At 48.8% G+C, this 23,220-nt stretch overlaps 1 protein-coding gene and 1 long non-coding RNA gene across 25 annotated transcripts in view; one reads left to right on the top strand and one right to left on the bottom strand.

Moving 5' to 3' along the window:
• Window positions 1–6,125, top strand: part of LOC118908510 (uncharacterized) — a 262,474-nt gene extending 256,349 nt beyond the window's left edge. The window contains exon 3 of the long non-coding RNA XR_005023217.2: window positions 5,892–6,125. This is a non-coding gene — a long non-coding RNA (uncharacterized LOC118908510). The remainder of the gene's footprint in view (window positions 1–5,891) is intronic.
• The window catches only part of FHIT (fragile histidine triad diadenosine triphosphatase), a 1,315,417-nt gene that overhangs the window by 46,145 nt on the left and 1,246,052 nt on the right, over window positions 1–23,220 (bottom strand). The window lies entirely within an intron of this gene.

Raw genomic sequence — 23,220 nt, 5'->3', positions numbered from 1 at the left:
GGCACGCGTCAGGCCTTGAACTGTGTCCCGCTGAAAAGATCGGCTGAAGCCCTAACCCTCCATACCTCAGAATGTAGCCTTGTGAGGAAACAGGCCTTTACAGAGGCAGTCAAGTTAAAATAACGTCGTCAGAGCGGGGCCTCAGCCCACAAGGCTGGTGTTCTTACAAAAGGGGACATTCAGGCAACAGAAGCGTCACCACCCAAGGAGAGGCCACGTGAAGACGGAGGCTGAGATCAGGGTGATGGAGCCACAAGCAGAGGGATGCCCAACATGGCTGGCAAACCCCCCTCGACATCCCAGAGGGGCCCGGACCCATGCCCCCTCGGAGCTCCCCTGGGAACAGGGCAGCTGCCGACGGCTTCCTGTGGTTGAGGCCCCGGTTTGTGGCGCTTGCCCGCGGCAGCCCTAGCGCACTAATGACCACGGGCATCTCCCCTCCCTGTTTTACAGATGCTGAGGCTCCAAAGCCCTGTGGCCGAGGCTGTCACTCAGCAGGGATGCCTTTCTGACTCCTGCGCTTGCACCCCGGACCTCATCCCGGCCTCTGCCCCACCTCCACCCGGGAAGGCTGAGAGAATAAACCCAGCAAATCCCCACAGCGGCTGCCACACTGGGACCATTTTAATGCTTCTACATGAAAAGTAAGACTGAGGTGGTAACTGCTTCCAAGTTGATAACACAGCTGCTTTTATGTACAACAGAAAACGACTATTGGAAATACCTGCTTCTTACTTCCCGAGGCCAGCAAAACAGAATTTTCCTTAGAGGGAGGGTGGCGGTCATTTTGTGCTCTTCCATCTCTCATGTAAGAGAATGATGGTTTAAATAGCGCTTGCCGACTGCAAAAGGCACAGGGGAAGTGAGCACTGACAGCACGACCCGTGAGTGTAAGCGGAGAGGAAGGAGGGCACGGTGGCCGTGGAGGGAGAGGAGTTGCTGGGAACAGGTGCGACCTGCCCAGGGAGGAAAACGGTTCTCGAAGCATGTTTACTGGAATCAATCTGACGGGAAGCTTGATCCCAGGAAAAGGAAGGAAGCTCCCTGCCACTGTAGGCCTCTTACATCTATGGTGTGTCAGACGGCAGAAGCATTCAATTCCCCCAAGAATCTTTGTGATATAGAAGTTATCACCCCCACTTTAACGGAAATAGGGGCTCTAAGCTGTGCAAAAATTAGTTCAAAGTCAGTCTTCTTCCTGGTCCAGCAAGTCCTTGGCAATGCCTGCCCAGAACAGCCTTGCAAAAGGGTCGTGCTAGGGAAGAGTTTTCAGGAAAAAGCCTTTGCTCCTAGACCAGCAGAGTTGCCATCTCTGTGGGTCCATGCACGAGCTCACACTCAAAATGCGGGCTTTCCATTAGGGAGAATTTGCACAATTACACCGAAGTTCGTCTAGAATAGGCATTGATATCCTCTTTAGGCATGTCAACACCTTTGATCAAAGCTGTGACTCCTTTCTCTACAAAAGTGTGTGCATACAAACACATGTGCACACACTTTATGGGAGACTTCCCCAGGGCATCCAGGGGTCACAGCTTCAAACCCACAAAGGGTACCGAGGTTCCCAAGGAGCCCAGCAATGGCACGGTGCTACACAACATGGCACCTGCCATTGCACACCATGGTCAGGAAGATTCCGTCCCTCGATCCCTGGCTTACATTTCCATTTGGATACAACTGCCTCCACCACTCTGGGGCGCTCCACCAGGCTTCCTTCATGGTCTTCCACCTTGCTCACTGGTGCCTGCATGGAGGAGGTCCCAGGTGAATGCTTCCTGGGTGCATGTGCAGACCTGGACCAGTGGTGTAGCACCGTTCTGGGTCAGTCTGTTTCATCCCCTCCATACTATTATATAGAAGTCATACCATAGCTAGACCTGCTCTTCTGAATGGGTTTGGAAGGAGCATACGCAACATGCAAGTGAAAACAATTTCTAACAGGAACAGCAAGCACCTACTGTGTGCAGTTTTATGTACCTTATGTATACAAAGTCATTAATCTTCACAGCTACCCTACAAGGGTGACCCTGTTAGGTCCCCACTTAATGCATGCCATGCGGAACCCAAGGTGGTCTAGGCACTGGCACAGGAAGGTCTGGACCCGGGGTGCAATCACAGTCAGCTGGTGCCAGCAGCACCCTGTTGGCAGCTGTGTACTGCCTCTAGACGAGGCCATGGCACCCAGATGTCTGAAATCGTAACAAGAAATCAATGGGCTCGTAGTCAACCACCAGAAAAGCTCATCTGTAACTCATAGAACTGTACCCAGCCACTCCTCAAACCACCACTAATGCACCTCAACTCCTCTGGGGTAGCCCGTCTAGCCTGTGATGGGGGCCCTTCTGTGATGGAGAAGGGCCTGCCCTTTCCCCTCCATCCTCTCATGTGCCCCCAGCACCCAAAACACCTAACTCAGCCCTGTGATGCCAGCAGGTATCCAGGGAGAGGCAGCGGCCTCGTGGAGGACACTGGGGGTTTGGACACCGTGGGAGTGGGGGGCCAGGGCCCTTCTAAAAGCCATTAGAGCCACATGTACTTACTGTGCTACCTAAATGAACATATCTGCCGGCTATTCAGCTTGGGGCTTACTTACCCTTGACCCCGAGGCTCATGCCACATGATACACTGTTCTTTCTTTTCTACTCGAAACATGGCACCTGCGCAACCGCCCCCCCCGCTGCCCCCCAGCACAGCCTTCCTCTAGTCTTTTGTCTCAGGGGTTCCACCCCGTAAAGTTCTCAAGGAGTCCTCAGCCCGGATGTGTCCAGATGCATTCCACATATTCTGAGAGGCCCCGTCCTCACCCCCAAGCAGGCAGATAGTAGTAGCTGATGTGCAGGCTGGGCACAGAGCAGGGACCAAGCCCCAAACTTGCCCTCTCAGAGCTCACAGCCCCGGGGCACTGCCCAGAAAACAGTCCAGCATGTTACCTGCTGCATATTGTCTGTGCCTGCATTCGTGCCACAGGAGAAGAATTAAGTAGGCGCCATAGAACCAGAATGGCCTGCAGAGCCTGCAGTTTTTACTGCCTGGCCCATCACGGGAAAACTGTTGACGTCTAGTCAAGAGCACGGTTTCCAGAGACGGGCTGCCTGGCACAAAATCATGGCTCCACTTTTCAATGCATGGAGCTGGGCAGCATGCTTCATGTCTGTGCCTCAATTTCTGTATCTGAAAACTACGATGAGAGTTCCTAGCTTATAAAGTTGTTATGAGGATTAGATCAGTTGACCTATGAGAAAGTCTTTAAATCATGCCTTACACATGGTAAGCTCTCTTTGCATGTTAGCCACCACTGCTATCATTGCTGGCAATGGTCCCAGGGTTATAATTACACATTTTTGCTTTGTTACCTCTCATCTTGTGTGTCTCCCCACCAGACTCAAATCCCCAGCAGAAGAGGGACATTTACTTTCTTGTTGCAGCCATTGAGCTGAGCGGGGTTTCTGGTGCATAGGAGAAATTCAATCCATATTTGTTGGATGAATGAGGTGCAAAGGGAAGCAATTTTCCTGACACGACATGGCCAATACGTGGCCATGGGCTTGAACCTGGTTCTCTCTGCTCCCCCGAGTGTGGGCTCTAGACCAGCAGTCTTAGCATCGTGGGGTGGGGGGGGCTTGTTGGAAAGGCAGAGTCTTAGGCTCCACCCCAGACCTAGTGAATCAAAAACTCTGTTTTAACAGGCTCTCCAAGAGATTAATGGGCACGTTTGGGTTTGGGAAGCATTGCTCTGACCTATAATTTCCAGTTAAGACTGTCTGCATATTCACTCAACAAGTAATTAATACGGTATCAGTCTTTCTACAGAGCACGCCTGTTTTGCTCCCCGAATGCCCAAGCTGATGATTTCTTTTCACCCACTAAGGGCCTGGGGGTGTTTAGATTCTGCAGTAAGGTCACTGTGCTGTGTCAGGAAGTGCCCTCTCACCGACCAGCTTCAAGCCATGGCAGCGCTGGGCTGACCTCTCTGCACAGACAGCTGCTTAACATTCACACCAGCTCCAGGGCCCAGGCTGCAGGCTGCAGCGGACACTCTGAAACCCCGCTCCAAAATAATTTCCCTGCGCGCACCTACCTCAGTGAATTGTTTCTCTTTTGCATTTTACACACCAGTGGCCACAACCAGCAAAATACACAATCCATTCCCACATTTAGTAGCTCAGGCACCTCTCTTTGATTCTATACATGAAAGCAAGTCATCTCCTACTCATATCACAAACCAATTAAAATTCTCCCCACGCCAACTCAGTTTTTCTTACTTGTTGCCTTTCTCTAAGATCCTCATCTCTTCACCTGTTTTTTTTAGAAATTCCCGATGCGGCACATTAGAGGATGAGGGTGTGTAAAATTAGCTCAGAACCTTACCATGGATTCCCATTTGTCACAGCAACAAGTTTCAAATTGTGGTCGTCAGATGAATACTTTACATTCGAGAAAGACTGATTAGCATAATTCTTACAGGTCTGAACTCTAAACTCACAGATGGCCTCTGAGAGGGCTGATGGTGCGGAAAGGAGATTAGGATAAATCTAATTAGTACAGGGGGTGTTCCCGTTTCTCCAGTCAAGTGGTGAGGGATGGGGAAGAAGTGACGGATGGACAGATGGATATAATGAAGACCCATTAAAGTGTTTCTGATTCCCACGCGCAGTGATGGAGCACATCACCCCATTAAAGGTTCTGGGAGCTAACGCGGCCACAGTTTGGCATGTGACCTCGAAAACGAATTTGGATTGCCTGCTCAGCTCTTTGCACTTATCCACAGGATTTAAGTGAGCCTGCAAACCCTGCCTGCCAGGGAGCTCCCCGCCTCTGCCTTAGGGAGGAGAGGGGGCCTCCCTACTCCTCCTTCCCTCCTGCTTCCCGCTGGTTGCTAAAGGCTCTCTGGCCAGAGCCTCATAGCTTTTCTGCTCCAACTGTTTTACACCTTGAATTTCCTAGGGAATGGGCTGTGGGTGGCCTCAGTTCCTGAGGTGGGGTACTGACATAGATGGCCGCTGTTCTCTTCATTGGGTTTGATGGCCATAAGTTGTCACCGTCACACGCTGTCTAGGGACTGAGGTCAGGGTCTGAGGAAGAAAAGTGGGAAAACAAGGCCTTTTTCTCAAGAGCTTGTGACTCTGTCACAGAGATATAAGAAAATAATGATGTAGGACATTTCCCAGGGTAGGTGCAAAATGAGGGCCTGCCTGGCTCTGCTAGCTCAAGGAGTGGCATGCACACAGCGGTGGTCCCCCAGGGAAGAGCCACGGGAAGGTAGCACCCTCTGGGGTTTGAGGAAAGGCACTCTCTCCTCTGGGTGACCACACACATCTTAAACATCTCTTTGCTTCTACTCTCGAGCCTCTGCAGTCCAGCATTATTTAGAATGTCAATTGGGTGACGTGACTCTCTCCAGTAATAACTGAAGCTGACATTTATTAAGCACTTGCTGTGTGCCCAGCAGTGATTTAAGCACAGTTCCTATGCTATTTCATCTAATCTTTACAACAGCCCTGCCTGGTAGGTACTAGTATCATCCCTGTATTACAGATGAGGAAACTGAGGCACAAAGCGATTATCTGGCTCAGTAAATAGCAGGATTTGTAGACAAAATCTGGCATCCTGCCCCCAGAACCCAGAGGCTTAACTCCTATAGGCCGATTCTTTGTTGAGTCTCTGCCGTGCCATCATAGGTGGGATAAAACCCAAACGCCTCTCTGACCACACCTTGGTCCCGTCCCTCCCACACTCTCCACGAACTCCAAGTTTGGTCCCCTTTGGGCACTTGCATTTGCAGCACCCCACATCTGCCTGGAAACCGTTCCTGCCCTTCCACCCCCAGCCTGGAAACAGCAGGTGCCCTTGATTCTCAGCTCTCCACATTTCTGTTCTCCTCTTCCCACCAGGGCACCTCAGTCAAGGCCATGCTCCATCTCCATGACTCCCAGATCTGTTTGGAGCCTGGAATTCTCTCATGCATTCCAACCAACTATATTCAGCAGCTTACTGGTTGCTCTTGCACGCGATGCAGACACCTCGTGCTTCTGACAAGCAAAAGAGAAACCTGACTGCAGCTCCACCAGCCTGTTTCAGTCCCTCCAGTAAACAGCACTCACCCTGCTGGATACTCAAGCCAGATGGGAGGCGTATCCAGATGGGAGGCATTCTTAGCTTCCGAGTTCTCCTTGTCAACTCCATCAACAAATCTGCCTGCTGTGGTTTAAAGACCCATTGCCAAATAGCTTCCCTCCACCCATCACCCTGTGATAGCCCCCTGAGTGGTCTGCTTGTTGCACTGCTGCCTCTTATCACCCCAGCCAGAGTTGTCAAGCTTGGATTGCGTCCTCTCCTGTCTAAGAGCCCCCTGCTCCTACCTCACTCCAGGCAGACAAGACCACCAGGCTGCCACCTGGCCCTCTGACCGCTGCTCCCCCTGCCTGCTCACCAGTGCCCGTGGCCTGCTGGCCATCTTCTTTCCTGAACATGCCCTGCTCACGCTGGGTCTACGGCTTTGGAAATCACTACCCACTCTGCGGGGACACCTCCGCTCCCAGGCTCCCCAGACCTGCCTCTCGTTCCCTAGTGATCAGCTGAAACATTCACCACTGTATCCCCAGGGCCTGGAGCTTTTGGGGAGATCAGCAGCTTTAGTGTGAGCAGGAACACCATTTGCTTACAAGCTAACAAAACGCAAACACAGGAGGTAAGATCGAGGACAGATAATAATGCCGGAGCTCCTCTCCTATGGGATCAGTGGGAGGGGAAAGGATAAAGAACAAAAGTGAAGGAAGCTTCTAGAGAGTGGGAGCAAGTCTGATACTGTCATTTGTTGAGTGGCCATTACCCATGAGGCCCTGGGGACACCTAGGTGAACAAAAAAGCCGCGGCCCCTGACCTCACGGAGCCTGTGTCGTAGCATGCTGTTTACCTTCGTGTCCCCATTTTAGGGCAGGGCAGGGGGAATCACTTTCTTTTGTTCTGGAAAAGGGGAAATTAAATAGGTTAGGCTCTGTAGGCCTCACTGTCTGCGTTGCCGATATTCAGCTCTGCCATTGGAGGGTAAAAGCAGCCACGGCTGGTGCACAAACACGGCTGTGCTCCCGTGACACTGCATTTACAGAAACAGGAGCATGTCCTGTTTGGATCGTGGGCCTGAGCTTGACCAGAACTTGAGTCGTCTTCTGTAGGACATTCTTTGGGCCTATCACACAGAAAAGAAGACTTGGATTGAATTATAAAAGTCTTGTGTCGAAGAATATAGGTCTATTATTTACCTAAAATCCTCTCAAAAGCTCTGAGAAGACAGTGAGTAGACCTGAGCTGGAGCTCTGAGGTTCCTGTTCGCCTTGTGTTTCAATCCTCCCCACTAAGCAACCAGTTTTTATGAAAAGAAACCTCACAGGTGTATGGAGCTGAATGTGCTGAAGCTGATGAAGCGTAACCGAGAACAGCCAGAGCGTGGACCTGCCCTTCTACCACTGTTAGAAAGGAAAAGGATGGAGACAGCTGATCGGCTACTCTGATGTCAGGTGAAGCTAGTGGCCGCGAGTCCCCAGGACGCCAGCCCGGGCAGGGAGCTGCGGCCGAGTCTGCAGGCCTTCATGAAGCGCTCGCCACTTAGCTGTCAGCTCATCAGTGGACGTAAGAAAGGATTTCTAGAAGAAGATGGCAGCGCTGCGTGCCATTCTTGCTCTGGGGTGCTTTTGGAAGCCATGGCTGGGATCAGAAAAGTAAACATTGTTAAGGGACGAGGGATGGTTGTCTGGACATGCACCAAAAGCCAGGCTCCAGGAAGCTGGAGACGACGGAATCCGACCTTCCCGTATGTAAGCCGTTTCTGGGCTTTCTCCCTAAGTTGCCTCTGTGGTGGTTTGCCTGTTTCCAGGGAGCCTTCAATCAGAATATTGGGCTGAGCTGATTCATTACTGTGCTCCACATCAGCTCCACGGTTAATAAGAATAAGTCTTCAGTTACGCGAGGAAAGCATAGAGTGCGTTATGGTTTCACCTTGTGAAAACATCATTTTTTTCAAAACACGAGTTTCTTCCATAAACTAACTTAGAGTGCCCAAATACGCACTCACGTGAATCCAGAACAATGCCAGGCCTAGATATAGGGATCCGGGTACACCGAACTACGCCTGCTTCCTTACCGAGACATCCACCAGTCAGGGCCTCTCCCTGCGGCCCACCTCCTGAAGCCCCTTGGCAATGCCGTCACTTTAGCTGGGCCTGGAGTGCCCACTGGAACAGTAGAGGACGCATCTGTTAGGGTCCTGAGTGTGCTCCCAGCACTGAGCAGCGCCCACGTAAACAGGGGCACGTTGGACAATGACAGGGAGACTCCCAGCCCCGCAGAGTATAAGAACTCCGAAATGCAAGGTCACAGGGACACATACTTGGTGCCCATCCCCATGGGGACAGGAACAAAACTGACTTCTGTGGCACTCCTGCGCAGCAGGCAGGCCGTGGAAATGGCTTTCACCTGCCACAGCACCAGAATCCCTGCCAAGCAGGCCTCTTGAATCAGTATTTTAGAGACACTCCATCTCCTCCCGTGGAGACCCCGCTGCTCACATGGAAAAGGGACTGCGGGGATTCGCCACGGGACACCGCGTGTCAGGTCTCCGCAGCCTGGGGTGTGACACAGAAGGGTTCAATGACTCACAGCTGTGGGTTTAACTGTGCCTTGTCCTCATTACAGATGAAGAAATAGAGGCCCAGAGGGTTAGGGAGTCCAGTCCAAGCTACAAAAGGCGTCACAGTTGCGATCTGGACCCAGTGTCTCTGGTTCCTTCCGCATGTACAGGAAGGAATAAGAAGGCACCCTGCTCCCATCTTCCTCTGCTCTTCCCCTGCTGAGCTTTGGCCCCAGGCATCCCAGAGTTGCCTCAAGCTGACTAGAAGCCCTCCTTTAAGTGCAGGATCAGAAACCAGATTCTATACCCATTTTATTTTCTATGCTAGGCCTCTGAGATACAATGTGAAGATAATTCTTTGCATAACGGACTCTAGAATACAGATCCTCCCTTCTGAAAGTCCTTGCTACACTGAAAGGGTGTTCTGATGTTAGTTATGCCAATTTCCCTTTTCCTGGTAAAGATGCTTAGGAGCTTAAAGGCATTGGTGGGCCCCGCTCTCTGTGCCGTGCGCAGGGCCTGACCTGGAACAGTGTGTAACATTACCCCTTCCATGGCTCCCAAACACACAGCCAAAGGGCTGCAAAACATATGGGCATCCTTGGGAGACAAAAGCATCGCTAGGTATGTGATCAACAAGCCCGAAAGGCCACGGCACCTGACAAAGGGAGGAAGCATTTTGGAAAGATAAGCCGAAATGCATTTACGAGCCGAATGCATCCTGCAGCCTGCTTAGCTGGGCTACTTGGTTCATAAACTGGGGATTAAGTCCATTTTCATTTCAGCTTTTCGGTTCACCTTTAAGCAACCCCTAAGGTTTCCAGAAGAATTTTATTCGACCTTTAGCTAAAGTTCAACCTCTACCAAGTTACCAATTTTGGCTGGTCCCTGGGTGATCACGTAAGACAGCTTTCACTATAATTCAAGGAAACAATAATCCCTGGCCTGCGAGTTCACAAAGGGGGGATTCCCATGGGTCTGAGAGATGGCCGAAGTTATGGATTTAGTCCTGCTAATGAATTTCAGTGATATTCTCATTGTACGGCATTGATCACGGTAGTCAGCCTGGACGCATTTGCTGGATATTGAACCTGGGGCATTTATCTCCACTTGGTCCCAAATGAGGGCTATCTCACTGCTCCCTTGTACTCTAGGCCCCAGAAAACAGATGCAGCCCGGGGAGGAGGGGATCTGCACCTTGTTATTTACTTCCAAAGTCATGATAGGAATGTTAAACCCATGGCTGGTCTTCGGTGCCCACACGGAGTGGCATGTCTCCGCTATCATGCCTGTGCTCTGGATCAACATTTGTCTGACACCTGGCTTCCAGAGACCTCTCAGCCACACTCAGACAGGAAAAGTGGGAGGAAAAAATGGTTAGAAAGCCGACTTTCCAGTTCATTGTGAAGAATGGGATTTTGCAAGTATGTTTTATGTGTCCTGACTGACTTCGTCTACTAGATCTGCCTGATTCATAAAGATCAAAGTTGTAATAGGTGTCCACCCTCAGAGGGTTTTTCTCAAACTTTTGATTATGTAGTCGACTACTGGATTGTTGTGTGCTCGCCGTGAAGACGGAGCTGCTCCTGTCCAGAGAAGTGAGAATGGGGCTCCCAGTTAGCATGGAAGCCACTTCCTTCCTACCCACAGAACTGCGTCCATTAAACAGGGAAATGCAGTGCCCATCCCACTCATGAATCAAAACGGGATCTCTGCACATGCCGTTTCCCTACCTTTCCAAGTGCCGTGGGGCCACCTGGGTCCCTCTCTGTCTGCAGCCCCGTGGACTGGAAGCATGTTCATCTCGGAGGAAGGGCTCCTGGCTTTCTGCAGATTGTTCAATACCGTGACGGGCTCTCTCTTTCTTATTGATTGGTGTACCTCAGGCTATTAGGCTTATTAATTAAATGATAATTTGGGGGAGGTGAGTACACAAGGAGATAAATGTCTCACAAATAGACTCACAGCTTGCAGGCAGAAGACATACGGTAATTTACGAAGTGTCTATCTTTCTGGCATTTTTCCCCCAAGGAAAAGTAATCATCGCTACCATCCTCTAAAACAGAGACGCTTGTGTTCTGGGTGGGCTTGGAGACTAGCCAAGACCATGTGCGGGTTTCTGGGATGTCGGCACCCCTGCCGGGGTCCTGGACTGAGTGAGCCGCCTGACAGTGCCGGTCTGCCAGCAGGTGTCACCCCCAGGCCTCTGCCTTCTCTGAGCCGCAGTGGGGCTTTGGTGCCTGAGCTCAGGGGCCTGTTTTAAGCTGCTCCCTCTCCCAGGTGGCTGCCTGGCCCTGTCTGATTCCAGGCTTGGAATGCCAGAGGAACGACGTGGAGCAAATGCCCAGAGGAAGCCGAGCGTCCCCCCCCCGTTGAGCCCCCGCGCGCCAGGAGTCACACAGGGGCTACGGAGTACAGACGGCAGCCGCCCGGTAGGAGTGGCTGCCCCCCTCCAGCCTTCTCTCTCTCTCCCAGGATTTCTCCACCTCAGGCGCTGCTGACCTTTTGAGGCAGTTAATGCTCAGTGTGGGGGCTGGTCTGGTGCATTTCAGGCTATTCTGCAGCATCCCAGGTCTCTGCCCAGTTGGTGTGACTAGCACACCCCTTGCCTCCACTGGTGACATTCTCCACCGTCTCCAGACATTGGCACATGTCCCGTGGGGGTAAAATTACCCCCAGTTAAAGCCAATGCCTTAAGACAAGTGGGAAGTGATTGAAGACGCTGGTAACATTTGTGAACCTGTAAGAAACCACGGGGGACTACATCCTTATCAGCTCGCAGGCCTGGTTTGCACACCCCACTTCTGAGGAATCTCACAAAGGCAGAGGCCCCTAACAGGAAGTGGGAGCAGCAGGGTGGGGTCGAGAGACTGGATTCTTGGCCAAAAATGGTAGAAGAATGAAGGGACCTCCCTTCTCTGGAGGGAAGGTCTAGGAGCCACATCACTTAGAAAGCCTTCTGAGTGCCCACTATGTTCCTCACACAGTCAGTCAACAAGTCGGTCAGGGTTCCTTTCTTCGCTGCCTCCCCACAGTCACCCTTCTGCTTCTTGCCACCATCTTCTTTCCCCTGGGTCCCTCCAAAGGTTCTTTCCCTTCATCCAGGCTTGCCTCTCACTGCCCAACCCCACCACCCCATTTCTCGCTGAAATGTAAACCAGATCATGGCAGCCAGCCGCCTGCTCGCTTCCCTGCCCTTCCATTCTTTCAGGATAAAATCCAAGCTCCTCAGCATCGTGCACAAGGCCATGCGTTCCCTTTCTCACGGTCACGTGCAACTCTATTGCCCAGTCCAGTGGGCAGCATCAGCCCCTCTGGGGCGTGGGGCACATTCCCCTGGGGCTCACACGTGGGGGCGGGCGGCACGGTCCTGACCTGGATGGGTGCGGGCGCTCACAGTGCCGACTCGGTCTCAGCCCGGCCCGCCCTGCGCTCTGTCCAGGAGGGGGCGCTGCTGAGTTTGGTTCTCAGGCTCAGACAGAAGAATCCAGAGGAAATCTCCCGCCGCTGTTACATTTTTCCTTATATTTACTGTTGCAGTTGCCTCCTGTTTATAGCACATCATACTGCTTTTGTTGTAAGAATGATACAATCTTTCCTTTTTCAATGAGTGTCCTCAGGTAGAAAAAGGAAGTTGATTTGAAGAAACTGAAGTCGTAGAAGTGGTTCTGAGACATGGCAGAAACGCTGATTCCTATCGCTGTTTGGGAAATAAGGGACTTCAACTTGCACTGTGGTTTTTTATGTCCCCGTCATACCTGTCCCTCAGACAGACTCAGAAGGGGAGTGGGTGCGGGGGGGAGGAGCTGGTGCAGTCATTCCTTGTGATCTTTCATGAATTCTCTAGGGTTTGACGCAGATGTCACCCCACCCAAATCTGAGTCGGTGCCCCACTCATGTGCTCCCCCAGCACCCCGGATGCCGCTTGCTAGGCTCTGCCATGGCACCTGTGAGCTCTGGGCTCATGTCTGTCCTGTTCACTGTGGCTTCCAGTGCCTGCGACAGAGCATGGCAGAGACAAGACCCCAGATAAATGTATCTTGTTTGGGTGGATGAGACGGAGAGCCCCATTGTCCTCTTGAGCCAGGTCGCAGCCACACCAAGAGAACAAACGAGGTGGCCAGATGACCCAGGTCACCTCCCTGGGTGACAGACAGAAGAGCTGATGATACGAATTTGGGTGCTGTTTCCATTTCCCTCTCCATTTTGAGCATCAGAACTTGACCTCCATTGGCCTCTGGAACATTCTTGTGGCCTGGCCCAGCTGGCCTTCCCACAGAACCAGGGACTACAGCAAAGAAGACCGAGAAATCAGCAAGACGAAAGCTTGCTTGTCCCTCCCTAGTCTTTCTTTCTTTCTGCCTGGGGCTCTACCTTTACAAATGTGTAGCACTTGAAGGTATGTTTCCCCAGCCATTTCTGGAGTGTAACAATTCCTTTTTCCCTACTGACAAAAATCTGAAACTTAGCCTGGAGCACTTTCTTGCCAAGGAGAGAGCTATGTCAGACTTGTGATGCGTGATAAAGTACTACAGTAATGTGGGATAACGCTCTGAAATGTTGCCAGGGTGAGCATGCGTGCAGAATGACTGAAAGCGCCTGAAAACACAAATGGTAGCTCTGTGGCCCATCTGTAACCTCCTTGTAGGAAAACGGAGATACTCTTCTCACTGCTTTGCAATTTGAACAGCCTCTGGTCGGAAACTATGGAGATTACGCCATTGAAAGTTAACTGCCATGTTTACTCCACACACCATTTTACTAACTAGAACAATCATCTGTCTCGTGAGGTCCCCCTGGCACCCCACGCCGTCCCCGTAGCTGCTTCTGTGAATGCCTCGCTGCAGTAGTCACGGCGTCAAACCCAAAAGCTTTGTGTGGGAGCAGAGGCCATTTTTGTAGCACTGAGAAGGACATCTGCTTTGTTCACCTTAGGACTAGAGGCTGCAGAGGGCATGGGGTTCATCGCACTTCACCTGTAGTCCCCGCACGATGGGGTGCAGTGGGAATGATTGGGAGGCAGCTACAACATAGGAAGAGCTAAAATCGTGTGGCGTTTACTATGCATCAGACATTTTGCCCTATTTTAGGTGATTCTCTTAACATATCATATAGTAAGTGGAATTATCTTCATTGTAATGGTGAGAAAACTGAGGAATTTGCTCAGTATCCCACAGACAATAAGTGACCCTTCCAGGTTTTGGCCCCAGGTCTGTGTGACTCTAAAACTTGAGTTATTTCCAAGAGGAACAATGTTGAACTGAAGCCAGAGCTTTTCTTTCCTTGAGCTGGGGTTAGACCTTCAGCACATCATTTGTATGTTGTCATGTACCCCTAACTAGGATACATGAATCAGTGGGGTTTTCCTTACTCATGAAGAGCTGGTGGCCTAAATGGCAAATTTCTCATGCACAAAAGATGTCCAAATAGTAAAAGGAAAAACCCCCAAAGTTTGGCCTATCTCAAAGGCTACGAGCACTTCCCATCCCACCTCACTCATTCTCTGGGCTCGAGCCCCCCCAGTCTTCTTTCCTGCCTTCAGAGGCTCCCTGCCCTCCTCATGTGGCTGGCTGGCTGCTGTGGCTCCTCTGGATCTCAGCCCCAGGGCCACCTGCTCAGAGAAGCCATGCCCAACCCCTTGACCTCTGTCTTCATTGTAGATCGGCCCTTCCCTCCAAAGCACTTATTGGAAGCGACCCTGATTTGTTCAGATGCACCAGTGCCTCATCTCCCATTAGACTCCTGAATCCCCAGCACCCAGCCCAGGGCCTGGCTCAGAGGATCCCCTCAAGGCAGCTATGGGGGAGCTGGCATATGACCAGCTGCCCTAACCTACTCGCCCTTGTTTGTGAGGTGCCGGAGGGGAGGATGAACCCGTTCACCCGCAGTGACAAGATGAGGTCTCCTCTCACTCTGCCAAGGAGTGGCTCAGAATCGCCTTCTGCCCTAGGCAATTTGTATACTTCTTCCCTATCTCCAACAGCAAGCAATCCTGTAGATCAATGCCGAGACCAAAGAGCTTATAGAATGCTAAGAAGACAACGCACCTAAATGCACCAACTCTGACAGCCACACGAAGAAGAACAGTGATAACTGTGCTGAGCGCTAGTTTATCAACCTTTGCCACTTACAAAATTCACAGCCAATTTAATTAAAAATATAACAGCTCTGAAAGCTGCAGAAAGGACGACGACAGCAATCAGTCATTTTGTAACAGCACTGAAGACCCATTAGGGATGTTGCACTGGACGCCAGCTTTTTTTCAGTTCAGATAGTAGAGGCATTTCATTCTGCACAATTAATGTCACTGCATGAAAATATTGGCTCTCTATAAAGAAGAAAATACCAAACATCTTTATAACCCCCATTTTTTATGGTCAAAACTTGCTTGGAAAGGTGCTTTGAATTTATTTGTTGTAAGCCGCACATTTCACATTCAGAAAATTAAAATGGTTTCTACTGACTAACTCATTTAATCATTTACTTGATTTAATGAAAAACACTACGCATTTTTCTCTTCTTGGTTGCTGAGATTAATACTTTCTGTTCATTAGCAATCAAATCTTGCAGGAAGGTTTACATCTTATTCTCACTTAACTCATTGCCTTTTATTTAAAAAAATTGTAATAGAATTTAAATGGTATCTTTTAAATCACTTGGAAATTTGTCTCTTAGTAACTCACTTTGTCTTGTGGAAGACACATCGCTAGCTGTGGCACAGACATTTATCCCCAACTTTATTTTCTAATCTTTATTTATTTTTTCATTGTTCAGGGTAGAAACGCGTATGTGGAGGAGAGGGAGTGGAGACTTCTGAAAAAAATTCTGAGTCTAGCTTCCGGTACCGCTAATTCATTAATACATCAGCACATCATAGCATCCCTTTGATTTATTCTTGGGATTTCAGGAGATCCTGGGAGAATGAGCCCATGAAGGATGTTAACTGTGAGCATCTGGCTTTCATTTAAGAAAGAATCAAAGCCACCATGTAAAAGTGAATCCCCACAACCCTGGCACACCTCTCCTGTCACTCACAAAGGGTCCCCATTTCATCACCGTGGTGCCATTTACACAGTGGTCTCAGGAGTGTATGAACGGGCAGGTAAATTCTCCTCCACTTGCAATGCCTGTGAAGGCAGATTCACAACGGAGCCTTTCTATGATCAGATCTGTTACAAAATAGTATACTTAATTCAGATCACTGAATAAGAGAGTCAGTAGTTCAAAAGCAGCATCTGCAGTTTTTTGTTGCTTTCATACCAAAAAGTGTTTGTTGAACCCCCAATACTTGATAGGAGGAAATAGCAAAAGGCAGACGATAGCATTTTATACTGAGCATAGCTGCAGCAGGTTAAGGACATGGTGTACAAAGGAAACGCTTGCATGAGCAACGCTGAGAGGGGAGGACAGACGCACCATTCAGGCAGCGTGACAGTGACGCACAGCTCAGTGTGCCCGCCGTCTAAGTGCGGGAACACGAGTTCCCCTAAGTTCTGCTCTCGATTGTTCTCTGCTTTTCCTGTGTGCATGCGTGCAAATGTGTGTGTGTCAATGAATTCATCTGCCGTCCTCGGAGTATTACTGTATCATTGATTGGTTGTGGGACAGGGACCCAACAATTTTCTTTCCCATTTTAGGTTTGGGAAAACTGAAATACACCGCAGCCATGTGCTTTAGCCCTAGCACGGTGGTCTTTTCCTTAGAAGCAGTTCTAAAAGGACGCTCATCTTAGCGTTTGTGCTGCTACCTGTGGGAAGTTTATCTCCCCTCGGTCTGTAAGACCCACGAGAGGCGGAGGAGCACCTGACTTGTTCAGCACCGCAGTCCCGGAACTAACAAGGCTGGCAGATGCTGAGTAAGCTTTTTTGAATGCAAGAATATTATCCTAGGGCGTCACTACTGGAAGGGTAGCAAGGCAGGACTAAAGTCCAGGTCACCCTCCTGTACTATTTCTGAGTTTCTATTCATACTTCAGAACTCTGTTCAAATGCCAAGCCCCTGGTAAGCACTTCTGACCTTCCTCCTGACCTTTCCTAGCCCCCATTAATGCATTATACCCATCCCTCTCTGCTGAGTACCTGGCTCTCCGTGTGCTGTTGTCTGTTTATGGAACCAGTCTTTCTTCTAGGGATCTATTCCCTTCTTTGCTTTTCAGATGGGGTTGATTGCATTTGCAATTTCTACGTGAACCCAGGGGTGCAGTCAAGATCCAGATCTTGTAGCTAAGAGCACCCCATCCAACCAGCCATGGTTCTTTGGTTCAGCCATGGACATGTAACTCAAATTGGGCCAGAGCTTTCTGTGCCAATTTTTGTAGCATTGCTGTGAAAACAGTCTTTCCACCATAAGCTACTAGGATGTATGTCTCAAGTCTCAGGTAGTTAGTGTTCAAATGGCCTTCCTGGGGGAGAGGCTGACTGAAAGAAGTAGAAAGACACAAAGCCCTTGATGATTGCTTGTGCCTCTAGATCCAGCCATGCCTGAATGAATGCTACTTTGAATTTTTCAGTTTCATGAACTAATAAATTCTTCCTCTATCCTGTAAAGCAGTTTGAGCTGGGTTTCTGTCACATGCAATCAAAAGACTCTTAATTTCTTGGTCTGTGGACCATGGCTCTTAAGAGCAGGGGCTGACTCATTCCTGCATCCCCAGTGCCTAGTTCAGGCCCTGCCCTCAGTAAAAGCTTGTTGAATGATAAACCAACAGACTTCCAGGGTCACGCATTTTAGGAGGGAGACTAGCAAGAGGAGCTATGTGAGGGCCTTTGTATCTTTCAGATCAAACTGTCAGAAAAGGAGAAGAGAGCATACAGGCACTCCCGAAGTAGAGGTGTCAAGGTCACCTGGAAGAGGATTGGGCCAGACAAGGGGTATCTTCTAGCAGCTTAGGTTAAGACAGTGGGAGCCTGCAGCCACAAAATGGATTTCACAGTTCTGCATTCTTACAGTGAGACTTGGTCTTAATCATTACGACAGTATTTCTGCTGCAAATGGAATTAACAACCCCACATGCTTTGGAGATGTTCAATAGTTAGTAAGACCCTTATAGCTCTGCTGCTTCTTTGAACTCCAGGACTGGTTTTGGGCTCCAGATGGGAAAACCATGTCAGTTTGAACTGGTAACTGAAGCCTGCTGGGAGAGAATGTCTTCCACTGTAGGGAGGAAACAGATGGTGCCCACACTTATTTGGGGTTTTAAATCTAAGGCCCTGCCATATCTGGCACAACACAGATACGTGGCACAACAATTCAAGAACATATGATTTTCCAGCCTATTTGGAAGGTGAGGACTCTAAATATACCCTCACCATGATCCAAATATCTGTACTGGTACTAAGCTTAAGAATCACCCAGACCTGGTTCAAAGCCCAGGTTTGCTACTTTTTTTGGCTTCAAGGCCTTGTACACATAACTTAGTATCTGTGAGCCCTTGGGTTCTCATGCAGAAGACAGGACTACACCACATCCTCACAGACAGATTGCAGAGACTCAGTGAGATGACGGATGGTAAATGCCTAGCAAGGATCTGGGACATAGTGAGAGTTCAGCATACGTTAGCAATGGCTGTGATGACAACAACCATGATGTTTCGAGTCTTTAAACCAAACTTTGCAACCTGAATGCCTTATTACTTAGGAACTAGCATTTCAAGTGTATCTGTCCACCTGTCATCATTTCTCCATATATTGCTCACATCGGCATCATCTCAAATTTCCTTTTGTTTCATTCTGAGGTCCTTGTCCTTTGTTTTAAGGTCATGAAACTCCCCTAAAAATCTGACAGAGTATGAATGAGGAGCCCATGTCTCTAGCTCCTCCAGCACCGAGTGTGTTCCCTATGACCCCTCATACCTCTTTCCCCCTGCACTGTCATGGTCCACTTGCTTGTTTCTAGAATCTTCCTGAGTATAATGGAAGTCAAGGACTATATCTGCCCAGAACACTATTTTATTTCCCTTGCTTAGCTCAGTGCATGGCAGAGAATAGGTGTTCAATATTCACTGAATGAGTAAACGAAAATCACAGAACTTTCCCCGGGTCCCTTTATACAGACACCCGTACTCAAGCTTTCGGATCTGATTTCAGGGTCTAGGGATTCCAGGGAAAGAACCTCTATTTGGGATGATTATTAAAGGCAACAGAGGGAAATCTGCAGGCCAAGGAATGAAGCAACCTTTCCTCCTGACAGGCCAGAAAGAACATGCAGATCAGGTGTCAGTCTCCAGAGAGGGGCCGTCTTGGTGCTGATGCAGTGCCACGGGTGAAGGGAATCTCTGGCAAGCCCCTCATTTTGCCTTAGATGCAAATGACAGCCGAGCCTTGTCCAAGATCACCTGGCTGGTGGCAAAGAGAACCTGGCCCTCCCGGCTTCCAGACCACGCTCACCAAACCCTCATCTCCCCCCTCCCATGCTGCCTGCCAGGAGGCAGAGTCGTTGCCAGAATTCAATGAGGATCTCCTTCAGAGCATCCCCAGATAATAATTTAAGGAGGTATGGGATTTACCTGACCTCGGTTGAATCAGGGGATAGTCCTGATTCAGATTTATCAAGATCTATAGCGTGAAGCTCTTGCCTCAGGCCTCATTTGAAAGATGTACCCTTTCTATCTTTTTCACTGGTGGGAGGGTGACGTCAGGGAGAAAGGCCTAGTGTGTGAGAACAAGCCTGGTGAAGGCAGGGAGCACATTCCTTCCTCACTTGGGGTGGGCTGAGCTGGGTGCCCAGGCCTGGCCCACGTGGAGTTCCTGAGAGGGGGACAGACAAAGCCCATAGCATTTCCCAGCTGTGTTTCCTATTAACATGAACCCTCAGCGAGCTTCTGAACCTGGGACGATGGTTCGGGAACCCATCAGTCTCACTGCCACACTGCAGGATGTTTTGCATAAGCTCAGCCAGAGATTTTCTTTTTATCCATGAAAAAAGGAACTTACACTCCATCATGCCAGATGCTCAATCAGATAAATATCACACATGAATTTTTGGAGAAATATTATGTGATTGGAGAACACCTGCAGTTCTGTAGAACATATTGTTGTCAGAAGTTGAGTTACACTAAATATTACACATCAGACTTTCCTTCAAAGGTCTTGTACTATATTTTCCCACAAATGGCTCCTTCTGAAGCAGAATCAGATTTTAAAATGTGCCCGCCTGTCAGCATTACCACAATTTGATTTCAGAGGCATTCACATTATCAGTGATGAGATCATTCCTGTCTCAGAAATGGATAATATGGAAGAGATTTCCCTAGTTGCTACTTTGATTTGCAAATTCAAGTCACCATTAGGTCTTAGTTTAACAAGAGCAGCCGCCATACTATTTGCAGAAAGCTGAGGAAAACACCCGACACTGTGTTACTAGCTTTACACCCACAACCTCCTTTAATCACTCCGGAAGTCCTCTGAGGCAGTGAGGTCGTCTTCCATGTCAGGACACTGAAGCTCAGTGCCCAGGTGACACGGTTTGGGGGGGCACCTGCTGTGCACTCAGCTCTCTGAGATGTTTTCTTTAGATTGCGTTTCATCTCACCAAAACCCTTTGGGGTCAGTGCCTCATAATCCACGATGTATAGTCGAACAGACTGAGATAGGGCTCAAGTACAGTCCCAGTTTACTCCCAAGTTCATACACGCTGTTCCATTTGATAGTATGCGTGAGGGTCCTTTCTCGGTTAAAAGTAAAGACTTGGTGGTAAAACCTCTCAGACTCCACCTTTGCTTATTGTATGATCTCGGGCAAGTGCAAGTTAACCTTTCTGCGGCTGTTTCCTCCCCTGTAACATGGCATGATCATAGGAACTCCTCAGAAGGTTGAGACAGTGCAATGCAGGGCACTTAGCCCAGCACCCACCAGACAGTAACTACTCAGCAAACTGCTGTATTGTCACTGCGACTAATAATAATGACAATAACAACTCTTATTTCCATATAAAATAAGGCTACCTCATAAGGGATACAGGGATTGAAACAAACCATAACAGTATAATGAGGGTGAGCTGATTTGTGTACTAAGGACTAGTCAAAGACATGGTCCCACCAAGCAGAGTAGAGATATGGCTCAAGAGCGTGCCTTCTCTCAGTAGGTCAAACAGCCTTACGTGACCTCATGTATCCATCTCCTTCCAGAAGGTCATGCACTGTTTGAGTGCTGGCATAACAAACAATGAACGCCTCATTTTTGTCTCTGTCTGAATCCCTTCCGAGGCCCTGCCCTGTGGTCCTAACCCCAGCTCTTGTATATGTTCTGGCCCATGGCCACAGGGGAGAGGGGCACACAGGGACCACCTCTGGGCTCATCAGAGTGGATGTGGACACTTGCAGCAAGACAAGGTTCACTCTCCTTTTCATTCGAAACATGAATATGTCTGTTATTGGAGAGATACTGTTCTGGAGACAAAATATAATGTCTCCACTGCTCAGTATGTATTGGGTTAGGTCACTCTTTGTTTAATGCTCTCTGATGGGTGTCCCATAAAAGGAGAATAAAAGCCAAAGTGCTTTCCCTGGTCCTGCATGATCTGGCCCCACCCTTCTTATCTCCTTCCCCCCAGACCCGTCCTCGGGTCTCCCGTGAACAGCATCTGGGGTTTCTTCCACCCTAAGCCCCTTCCACCAGCAACTCTCCCTCAGCCTCTGTCTGACATTCTGTCCCCAAGCTTCTCATAGTGGCTTCTTTTGTTGTATCACAGCTCAAATGCCAGTCTTCAAAGACACCTTCCTTGCAAATCCCTAAACCGTGCAACTTTCTCTGTTTAGTTCTTCCCTTCATTGTGTCCACTGCTACCTGAAGTCATCTTATTTCTTTGTGAGTTTATTATCTGTCTGCACTGGAATGAAAATTCCTGGAGGGAAGAGACCAGGCCTGCCTTGCTCACACTGCTGATATCCTGTGCCTGACACATCAAAAGTGATCAATAAATACTTGTGGACTGAATTCATGACCGCCTGACAGAATGAATGATCATTAGACCAGGAATCAGGAGTTGAGTCTTCTAATTCTACTTTGTTTCTCACCAGCTGTGTGCCCTGATTTAGTCCTGTCCTTACTGACTGGTGGGTTTTTATCTTCTAAATAGGACTGATAATGCTCAACCCTTCCCCACAGACTATCTTTGATGAGCAAACGAGATTCATATGTATATGTCTACGAAAATACTTTATAAATTGTGAGTGGTTATAAAGGATGCAAAATAGGTTTCAATTCCCATGTCAAATCATATTAGACAGGTTCTCCTGAAGCACAGGCCTGACACAGATCCCCAGACTGCACTGTTCTCAGTGAGAACATCCCTTAGTGATGTCTGCCTGGGAACAGGGAGAGGCGGTGAGGGGCATGTGTCCTATGCTTACCAGAGAAATGCCCAACATTAGAAGGCACAAATTAATAATATACAAACAGCTTCCTCAAGCTTCCAACAGTGGCATTTCTGCAAAATAGGGCTTGATATTTGACTGTCTTCCTTTGGCCCTGTTGAAATGTATTCTACTGACCATATGACTTTGGCACTAAAAACTAATTACAAAGACCTCTTCAAAGATTCCACCATATATTTGATATCATTGCTAAAATCCTAACATTATTTTTGGAAATCATCAAACGGGAAAACCACAGAAGACAGGCAAGAAAGAGAAAGCAGAGGTTTCCCATGTGGAATAGTATAACTCATTCACCACAAAGTAGCAATTTGTATTACAGATTTCCTCAACAGTGAAAGGCAAGTATGTCCCCAGAAACTAGCGCATTTGATGTCTTTTTCAACGAGCCACATATACGGGAGACGTGAAGTTTGGGGTTCCTTCTTTCCCCTCAGTAACCAGCCATGGTGCGCTCTCTGATAACACTATCACATCATTTCGGGGGCACTGAGACAGATTTTAATTCATTTAATAATTAGGTCAATAAAAGCTATTATAGCTGAGAGCTCCATTAAAAGTCCATAATGTTACCATAATGGGAGAAAAACTAATATAGTTCTGTTGGAATTTTTCCATGAAATTAATATTAGAGAATTTTAGTGGGCATCTTAAATAGCTTAAATAGACATTTTTATGAACAGAACTAATCATGGAATTGAAACAGATGAAAATTGTTACATTTGCTGTGATAAGTATCCATGTTCATGGGATTTTATCAGCCCTATTCCTGTGAAGGACCTGGACATTGATGACCACGGGGCAGTATATTCAACGGGCCTGGCTCACTGTTCATGGCCCCTCAGAGGCCACCAGCTCGTGTGTTGGTGATTACTGCTCGAACACTGTGGTTCCACTTCTCAGAGCATCTTGGCAGGGGAACATTCCAGATCAGTAACCCCCCCAAATCAAAATCCTTCTCCCAAGTCCTCTCTGTGGCTGATGATATTAAACCTTCAGACACTAGCTCGGACATGTGAAGTTACTGAGCAGGACGCAAGCACAGAAGGGATTGTGTCCACACCACCCAGAGATGTTTTCTCACCTCTACTCCATTAGCTTGATCACTAAAGGTCGAAGTTAAGATGAACTTCATGCAGACTCAAGGATAGGGTCACATGACTTGGGTAAACCCTGACCAGGAGGGCCAGACAGCATGAGGAAGGAAGCTTAGACAGAGCTCACT

Source organism: Manis pentadactyla, chromosome 1 (genome assembly GCF_030020395.1).
Source record: "Manis pentadactyla isolate mManPen7 chromosome 1, mManPen7.hap1, whole genome shotgun sequence".
Lineage (NCBI taxonomy): Eukaryota > Metazoa > Chordata > Mammalia > Pholidota > Manidae > Manis > Manis pentadactyla.
Note: the sequence above shows the minus strand (reverse complement) of the source record. Positions and strands in the feature narration are given on the sequence as shown.